The sequence below is a fragment of the Dermacentor andersoni genome, chromosome 6, assembly GCF_023375885.2.
Source record: "Dermacentor andersoni chromosome 6, qqDerAnde1_hic_scaffold, whole genome shotgun sequence".
In the NCBI taxonomy this organism is placed as follows: domain Eukaryota; kingdom Metazoa; phylum Arthropoda; class Arachnida; order Ixodida; family Ixodidae; genus Dermacentor; species Dermacentor andersoni.
Genome location: NC_092819.1, coordinates 102,071,774 through 102,081,483, shown reverse-complemented (window position 1 = coordinate 102,081,483; position 9,710 = coordinate 102,071,774). Strand labels below are relative to the sequence as shown.

Here is a 9,710-nt window from a genome sequence, read left to right as displayed (position 1 = left end):
CGAAGCAAGTGCATCGTCTCCGCGCCTCAGAACCACTTCCTTGTGCGCCCAGGGGAGACGCAGCAATGACGAAAGCGTGCACGGCCAAGTGTTAAAAACCAAAAGTCCTTTCGGCTGTGTGGTTCGCGAGGCAGCATTGGTGGTGGTGGGCGGGAAACCTAATGCTCGCTCCACGTTGATACCCTGATAAGGGTATAATTATGTGAGCGAGTATATATGGCATATTCTACTTTGCTGTAGCGCAGACGGAACGATAAGGTCAGAGGAAGGCACATTAGATAAAACAATGATTCCCGTAGCGTCTACACGTGGCGCAAACCCCCGCCTTGTGATGTCTCACCAGCATGCTTGCGGAAATACGCCTGATCGCGCTGTGGAATTAGCACAATTTTTGCTTATGGCATTTAGTAGCGCGTCCGTACAACTAAATTCTATATCACTTTTCTCACTCTAATCCCTAATTCCCATGTCCCACTTGCAGGATTACCCAAGCGGACGTTCGTGTCGTTAACCTCCTTGGCTTAATTTGCTTATTTCTACCTTTCGAGCTCAGGGGCGGTATTCTGTAAGAGTCCATCTAGTGGACCTGTCCATTTCGTCTGCTACTGAAGTGCTGATTGGCTGCCTGGCAGCTGCGGACGCGCAGCGCAGACCAGCCAATCAGAACTTCAACAGCAGACGAAATGGACACGTCCTCTAGATGAAATCTTACAGAATACCTCTCCAGCTGTATATTGAGGTCAGCCAACATGCTTCCAGTGGTAGCTGGAAACTTCCGAGTGTAAACCATGTGTAAACATAAATCGCACCAGGACTGCGTCTTGTCTAGAGCTCCTGAATTATGTGGACTCTTGCCTCTCAGTTCTCTCCCCCATCCCCATTCTTCACGTGTACGGCAGTCAACTAGAGAATGTGATCGGCATGTTGGCATGCTTATAAGTACAAGTTGTTAGTAGTAACGCATGCTTGTAAGCTGTACTTACGCTGTTAACTGGGAAGTATCGAGTGTGATAATCAACGGGCAAAATGTCAACACTGACGATGATTTGCAACGAATATTTGAGGACTTCAACGAGAAAAGTCTGAGGGTAAGTTTAAGAACTAATATGTAAAAAAAGACAGAAAGAACTCGGGTAAGTTACAATAGCATGGCGAGAGAACGAAGCCCCGTGGCTGGTAACCAGCCTCTTGAACCTGCGTAGGAATTTGTAGGTCAAGTATAGTCACAGTGTGTAGAGAACACGAGAAGGAAAGTTTAAGATGAATTTCAGATTATTTAAAATGTAGCCAGTATTGAATGGCAGTTTACTGTTATCTCTGAAAAGGGTACAATTACAGCATTGTGTGAGTACTAACAAACAAGCTCGAGAACCTATAAATGGCCGCCGAGCGAATGAAGGAATTAGAGTTATGGACATAACGTTAAAAGGCTGGAATACAGCGGTATGGATAAACTTTTCCGTACCGTGCCCATTGGGCATCGTTAGCCCGTTAAGATGGTTTGTAACGCCGCTTTCGAGACCTTCCGCGCCGCTCACGGACACTGCGCTATTGGCGGCAAGGAGTTACGGAGTCGCCATCTATCGGAAGCGCCTCGCTGGCGTAGTATGAGGGATCACGCGGCGCGCTCCTCATAGGTTTTGCTGTCAGCGCTCACTGAAAACACCACGCGGAAGCCCTCCCAGACATTTCTGTAAGTACTTTCGAAACGAGAGAAGTTTTTTACTGTCTAAACAACAATGTTGGGCAAACTGAAAGCACAGAATCGTTTACAGACGCTATCTCTTTACCGAATACGTACAGTGAACGCCACTGCGCGCGGTCGCCGCGATGGAGTCTCCCGAACCCGCTTCTTGCGTAAAAGGTAGGTAAACGCTGAGAGCAAACTATGTGAAATATGTTCTTATAGTGTTTTTGAATAACTAAATGGAGCGTAATAGAATGAAGCCTCAATGCAGCGATTGCACAGATTCGCAGCGACCGACTGCGCGTCTGCATGCTTGTCCGCGCACTGTTTCGCTTTCGCCGCATGCGCGTTTTCGCACCGTGGCATGAGCTTTAGGCCGCAGAATATGAGCATTTTACAGTATACAAGCAACCATTGTTGCGTGGGCGCTATCAGAGCTGTTCAAAAATAATTTCATTGTAGAGACTTCGACGCCTACTGTGATGTGCCGTCGCGTCGATTCAATCTTTTTTTTTTTTCTTCTCAATTCTTGGACGTTTCAATATTATTTCTCCAGTTGCGTCGCACTGTATATGTTTATCGGTGTTCTCAGCGTGCGATTTCCCGCTGCTTCTTTTTTGTAATACAGTGCATTCATTCATAAGACAAACATGACCACGTGTTATGCTTTTTTTAATGTGCTGTGCTTCTTACCGCTCCCTTTCCATTCCCGTGAAGTTGCCAGTATCTATAGCATCGACAATAGAGAGTTTTAGCAGAGCGTTTACGGTCCGCTCCGCTCAGACCGGCCTATCACAACAATTGGCAGGCAGCCGCTCAGCAAAACGCTACTGGGAACACTGACGCGCGTGCGCGCAGCACATACAGCGGCAGCGGAACGTGAGACGCTGACCACGTTCCGCTAGGAACCTGATTTAGCGGTGCGTCAGGGAGCGTGTAGTTGCTTTGGTAATCGTTTTACCGCCAAGCTGAGAGCACGTCAGTGGCATCTCTGGAAGGCGCTCTTGTTAGATAAGCGAAATCAATGCATTCTGTGCAGCCACCGGTGCGCGTGAAACGTGTGCGGAGCGGAGCGCAAGCAAACGCTCTGCTAGAACTGTCTAATAGACCGAACCGTCATGACATTAGTCGGGCAGCGAACTCGGGCGAGCGTCTCAGTGCGCGTTTACCGAAATCTTCCTGGCGTCTGTGCTTGCTGCATACCCGAGTTGTAGCCGATGATTCTTTGCCGGTTTTATGTTTCGCGAGCCAAGCTTCACGCAGCTTCTTGTCCTGCGGCTACATGTGAATAAGGCTGACACCGGGCTCCGTTGCGTACGTCCGGCACTGCGGCACCGAGCAGTAGTCTGCCATGTTGCGCGCCTTCGAAGGCAGCCACTACCTATTGTAGTGCTTTCAAGCGTTCTAAAGGAGACACTCGAGGCGGGAAAATCTCGCCACTAAATGCATGAGGACCGCAGCGTACGAGGGAACTCTCGTTTTCAGCTCGTTTCGGCGCTCCCGAAGCAGCCGACGCGGCCGCTATGTCCACGTGATCCCTAATAGCACGTCTCGCCGACGATGGCGCCAGCTTTTTTAGTGGTGGAGCTCGAGGCCAATAGGACTTGAAGGAGGACAACTATATTTTTCTTTTCTAAGCCAGTTCGCTTCCCCTCACCCCCTCCTCCTAGGCGGTAATTTTAACACGACAGCGTTAAGGAGCTGCGTCGAAGAAAAGCCGGTGTCGTCGCCGTCGTTGGCCGTGAGCGAGAAATCCTAAATAAAACAACTAAATAATATAAATAAAAACAACTTGCAATATGGGCTGGGTGAAAATCGAACCAGGGTCTCCGGAGTATGAGGCGGAGACGCTACCACTCAGCCACGAGTTCGATGGTTCAAAGCAGGAGAAAAGCGCCTGTAGTGAATGCAGTGTTGCCTTAGAAACGTGCCGTAGCAAGTTACACTGCGGTGTATATCGGCAATTATGAGCATGTAAATTACAGAAGTCGCAGTTACATCGAGTAGCGAAGTACGTTTCCGCTACATATCTTCTGCGCTCTGCGCACACGCAGAGCGATCCTGCAGCAAACACAGAAGACCCCCTCCTCGAAATGTACGGCGCTGACCCCCCACGTGGCGCGCCACTCGCCCCATGATCGCGTCCGCCTTCATGGCGCGTCGCGGCACGGCTGTCCGTGTCGATCGCGACGTTTGGCTCGCGTAGGTCGTTTGAGTGGGCGGTGCGAACGGGGTGCGATAACGCTATCGCGTTCCACTCTTGAAGGCGAAGCTTAAGCGTCCTCCAATTTTTTTAACGCACTCCGAAGTTTTCGCGATCGTCAAAGTAGAAAGCAAAAATGGCTACCCGCAATCGATGGTTTGAAAGGCCGCTTTCGAGACCTGCGCCACTTACGGCCACTCTAAGCCATAGGACGTGAAGGAGGAAAACTGCATTTTTGTTTTCTAGGCAGTTCGCTTTTTCCCCGTCAGGCGTTAATTTTTAAAAGCACTCTGAAGTTTCATCATCAGCCTATTTTATGTCCACTGCAGGACGAAGGTCTCTCCCTGCGATCCCCAATTACCTTTGTCCTGCACCAACCGATTCCAACTTGCGCCTGCGAATTTCCTAATTTCAGCACCCCACCTATTCCTCTGCCGTCCTCGACTGCGCGTCCCTTATTTTGGCATCCATTCTGTAACCCTAATGGTCCACTGGTTATCTAACCTACGCATTACACGGCCTGCCCAGCTCCATTTTTTTTCTCTTAATGTAAATTAGAACATCGACTTTCCCCGGCCGTTTGGTCTCTGATCCACACCGCTGTATTACTGTTCCTTAACATTACGCCTAACATTCTTCGTTCCATCGCTCTTTGCGTGGTCCTTGTTCTCGAACTTCTTTGTCTATCTCAAAGTTTTTGCTCCTTATACTTCAGCACTGGTAGAATGCATTGATGTGCACATTTCTTTTTAATGATAGCGGTAAGCTTCCAGTCAGGATCTGACAATGCCTGCCGTATGCACTCCAACCCATTTTTGTTCTTCTGTAAATTTCCTTCTCATGCAGGGTCCCTTGTCAGTAATTGACCTAGGTAAATGTACTCCTTCACAGATTCTAGAGCCCGACTGACGATTCTGAACTCTTGTTCCCTTGCCAGTCCATTGATCATTATCTTTGTCTTCTGCATATTAATCTTCAACCCTATACTGTTACACTCTCTCTGTTAAGGTCCTCAGTCATTTGTTGTAACTCATCGTCAGTGTTGCTGAACAGGACATATATCATCTGCAAAGTGAAGGTTGCTTAGATATTCGCCGTTGATTCTCACTACTAAGCCTTCCCAGTTTAATAGCTTGAATACTTATTCCAAGCATGCAGTGAATACCATTGGAGATTGTTCTCCGTGCGCCCGCTGCAGCACCACTGTTAGGGGACGGCTGCTGATAGAGAGCACCTTCACAGCTGCGTCAGCACGTGATGATCTCCGCTTCAATCAAGGCAGAAATAATGCGTTTTATATTTGGAAATTGCAGATAAAATCTCTAAGTCGTCATTAGGAGTGCTGATTACGCCACAAACGCCAACAGAGTGTCACAGGGGTGCAAATCTGTTCTAGAATACGCCTGAACGCTATCCGTGACAGTTGCCTGTACGATGCACGACTGGCTAACGCACTTCCATAGACGGGTTTTGCTTGAAGCAATCTATCAGTACTTTTATACACTTCTCGTAAACACATGTGCAAAGTAAAAACTTTACATAGGGAGAACTTGTACCGAGTTTCCCCAAGTAATGTAAACTAACTTAGATGAAATAAAAATGCTTATCATCGCAAATAATTATCAGTAGATTGTATTTCATCAAAACGAAGCCTACTGAATTCTGGAGCTTATCTAAAGAGTGCGCCCCTTTTAACGAAGTTTAACTTTTCCTCTTTCTTGCCAGTGTTCCTGACAAGTATGACTCGCCCAACAGCGCCTTCCCGCTCCCCATCCTGCTTGGCATCAAAATCACCTCAGGCTCTGTCCAACAACAAAAAAATTCTGGCTACATGCCTGCATGTCCACATTTAAGTCATTCATTAAAACAAACAATTCAATACAGGTGAAGTTGCCGGAAGTTTACAAGTGCAGCTGCAGCCAAGAAAAGTGCAGCCAGCACTTCAGCCAGCAGCTTGATACATTTATTGCACTGTCATAAGCAAGGAAGAATATATTCACAGGTATTCAGAAACGGAGAACCTTTCTTGAGAGATATTCATGCAACACCCTCAAGAATATTTTGTAATGTTCCTCAGTGTGAACATGGTCCTTTCTCCCACATTAACTGCCGACACTGTGTGGAATGTGGCAGTAATGCCGACATCAACAGGTGGCACAGATTGCTGCTTTTTCGAATCTCATGCTTTCATGACCCACTGAACAAAGATGCAAGTCATCTGGCAACGCTTAACAACTTCCATTTTAGGGTATGTCAAGCCTCCATTGTCTATATTTGCTATCAGTCCGTAGAGTGGCCCGGTTGGTTCTAGTGCTTCCAGTAGGGTCTTGCACAATTCGCATGGCACCTGAAAACCAGTGTCAGATGTTTCATAAATCAACAACTTCATTGTGGTAAGGAAAGGTTCTGCTCAAAGAGTCGTAACAGTATAAATAAAGTTATGCAGCGCAAAGTTATGCACAGGCTTCGGAACTTCCAAAAACACTCACATTGAGGTCAATTAAAAGGTCAAAACATTAAGGTCACAAAGATTAGGTTCAATTTAAAACAAGATTTGTCTCCACTAAAAAAAAAAAGAAACTATTCATACCTTTTCTTCACAAGCTCGTACAATGTACCCAGCCAGAAAAGCTACTGATGCTAGTTCAAGATCTGCTTCTGCATCAGACCATAGCATTTGAAATTCCAGCTCACTGGAAAGCTCCCTGATAGCCAGTTCAATGGCAGCTGGCAGGGTACATGTTTGAGCATGTGAAATGGCCAACCTCAGTGGTGCCTTCATTTCATAAGAAGTGGGCGCATTTCCATTCCTTGCGGCTTGAAGAATGCCAACCTGAAAAAAAAAAAGGAAGGGCGCGTTTTATATTAATGCAATTCAAAATATGTTTTAGACAGTACCTTCAGCAGTTTCTTCGCTGTGAAAGGTGCAGTCCTGGTATCCACCTTATCGTTGCCGCCGTTAAACTGCCGAAAACAGCGAAAGCACTGATTCCACAGGGTCGCTGTTTAGACCACGTGTCAAGACGTAGCAGTAACTGCAATTAGAAAAGTAACCTGTAAAACACATTGATGTAAACAGCTGAAAACTGAGACAAGAAATAATATGGCCTACTTCACATGGTCAAGGAGAAATTCAATCAGTGTCACTGTTGATCAATGTTGTGAGCAGTGTCACTTTATAGGTTTCTTTGGTCATTAGACTTGATCTACCGCCTTGCATCTGGAGGTCTTCTAGATAACAGACGAAATCTAGTTCCAGTCAGAAGAGTCGTTCATTGTCTGTTGTGAAAAATGGTTCTTCATGCTGTCCGCCTGCCTTTACTGCTCTGATATCATGAAGGGCGTACCATTTCGCTATCATCTTCATAAAAGCGATTGTTGCCGAGCAATTTTTGAACTGGCATGCATCAGGATGGCATCACGGGTTTTCATGAAGAAACTGAAGTGTTGCTATTGCTGGCGGAGAAAATATGTGAACGGCCCTGCGCGCATTCATTTTCTCTAAGTTGGATTCAATGTGTGCACGGGTAAGAAATCTGACTGGCTTAACCAACAACTGTGACTGATTTCAAGGAGTTTCTTCAAGTATGTATAAGCCACCTTATATTTGTCCTTTGCCATCTATCATTTCTCGCTCAAGAAAGCTAGTACGAAGGTTTTTTTATGAGGCGATTGGGGTCGAAAGACAAAAAGAGCGGGTAGCCTTTTCGCAGAGAGTGAGGCACGGCCTCAACAAGGGTGCCATCTTCTGCGAGACCCTTGAAAAAAGCAACATTTGTTTGGTGGTTGTCAGTGACAATTCTCAACGCACAAAAACCCACATCTTCGGCTGCTTTCATGACTACTAGTGCCATTGCAGAAAGCTGGTCGTTCTTGAGGCACTGCGTGAAGAAATGACCAACTGGTATGACGTAGGCTGTTGACAGCCCTTGTAAGACGAAGCATAACAAGCAGTTTAGTCTCTTGAGGTACTGCACCTGAATGTTCTTGCGGCCCATGTCAACGAGACCAAATATTTCGTCCACCTGACGGTCATACACAACTTTTTTGAGCAATGGCGATTTCATCGATAATGAGTTAGCAGTAAACTTCCTGCTCCACAGAAAGCCCTTCATGCTCCACACGCAGCCGCTCTTTTACCAGTGTTGTCACACCAATTTCGCCAGGCGAGTGTCCTACATACTGTTGAAGTGTAGCACGACATGGAAGCTTCAAAAGGCCTCTGCTTCGAACATGCTCATACCCTTTATTTGAGCACGCTTTCCATAAAACACATTCCCGTAGGATACTTTCGTTGTAGGCAGGCTTTTCTTCCCTGAAGTGGCCACTTGGTTGCTGATAAAAACATCAGCTTTGTCTCCTTTTTCCGCTCTTTGTGATACCTGAACAAAGGAGTGAATTTCATAGTTGTTTTCATAAACTAAGAGGAGTTTTTTCATTTCGTCCCATTCAGACTGCAATTTTTGCAATTCTTCTCCTTGACGGGCAACTCTTTTCTCAATCTCTTGACTGCTTTCTTTGACTGCTCCAGGACGTCCACGAGATATAATGTAGTTTGGCAGGCCTGGTCAACAGAAAAACTACGTTCAGAGCATGATTTTAAGGCAGTCTCTGGAACTGGAGCTTCCACCTCGTCGCTGAGGAATTGCGAGCCACTTTCAATGTTAGGGCTCTCTCCTGAGCTGCCGCAATCATTCATCGCCTGCCTCAACTACTGTGCCATCAGTAAAGTTTCTTTGACAGTGTTTCTTGGGCTGCACATTCTCTTTTTGCAGGTACTGTGGATATTTGCAAAACACAGTCGGTACTGCAGTCGGAAGCAGTAGCCTAAGCTTCGTGTTCTTTTTATAGTCATTTTCTGTAAAGTGCAGGGAATATACCAGAGACCTATCGCTCGGTTCCCACTTGCTTCCTTTTCCTGACACTCCTTGGCGAGATATTTTTCAGCCACGCTTCTCGACGCTCCAAGTGGCAGGAGAACTCATGATATTTCACACTCGGGTCCTTTTTGGCATTTGTGTTGCAGAATGGCACACAACAGTTGCGTGGCATCGCGCCACATGAACGAGGCTCGCTACGGCATACACGCACACTGAAGAGCCTTAACAAAGCATAGCAAACACAGGCAAACTTGCTCACACACAGGCACGTGAAAAAGCACGAGATGAATCCATATCGCACGAAGCAAATATTTTCTGATGCGAACTGATTTGCTCACACACACACGCACGCGAAAAAGCACGATGAATGCATATCGCATGAGGCAAACACCTTGTGACCCAAACCAACTTGCTCACACACACGCATGCGAAAAAGCACGAGATGAATGCATAGAACACGAGGCAAACACGTTCCGACGCAAGAACCAACGCCCGCTTAGCTCCTGCGCGAAGTCGCGAAAGTATCCCCGAGCAGTGGCGCCCTCACCAAGAAAAGCGGTCACAACTGTAAACTTGGCAGAGACGCACCCGCCTACTCTCTGCGGCACACCCTAGCTCAGCTCTGTCGAGGGCAGAGTCGGCAAACGTGAGTCAGCGTCACGTGACGTGGCGTCGCAGTTAATGGGAATCTAGGCACCATTTTGCTGCTACAGACACCACCGGCTTTTTCGCTCGATGGGACTTTGACGCTTTCACGTAGAAAAAGAGCAGTTTAGCCGTAATGTAGAAGCACTGAAAGCAACAGGAAGGCATCAGACCGAGTTTAAAGAATTCGTGAGGGCTATATGCTGGCACATCACGGCAGGCAAGGAAACAGCACCTGGGTAGTTTTTAGGCATTTCGGGGCACTGGCATGATTAAGAGCATTACCATCGGCGTT

General features: G+C 46.9%; 1 long non-coding RNA gene across 1 annotated transcript; it reads right to left on the bottom strand.

The window, feature by feature from the left end:
• Positions 1 to 5,778: 5,778 nt before the first annotated feature.
• LOC126522659 (uncharacterized) lies at positions 5,779 to 7,217 on the bottom strand. Its single transcript, XR_007597498.3, has 3 exons — positions 6,789 to 7,217; positions 6,481 to 6,723; positions 5,779 to 6,237 (listed from the first exon to the last, which is right to left on the bottom strand). It is a non-coding gene; the product is annotated as an uncharacterized lncRNA (long non-coding RNA).
• Between the last annotated feature and the right edge of the window lie 2,493 nt (positions 7,218 to 9,710).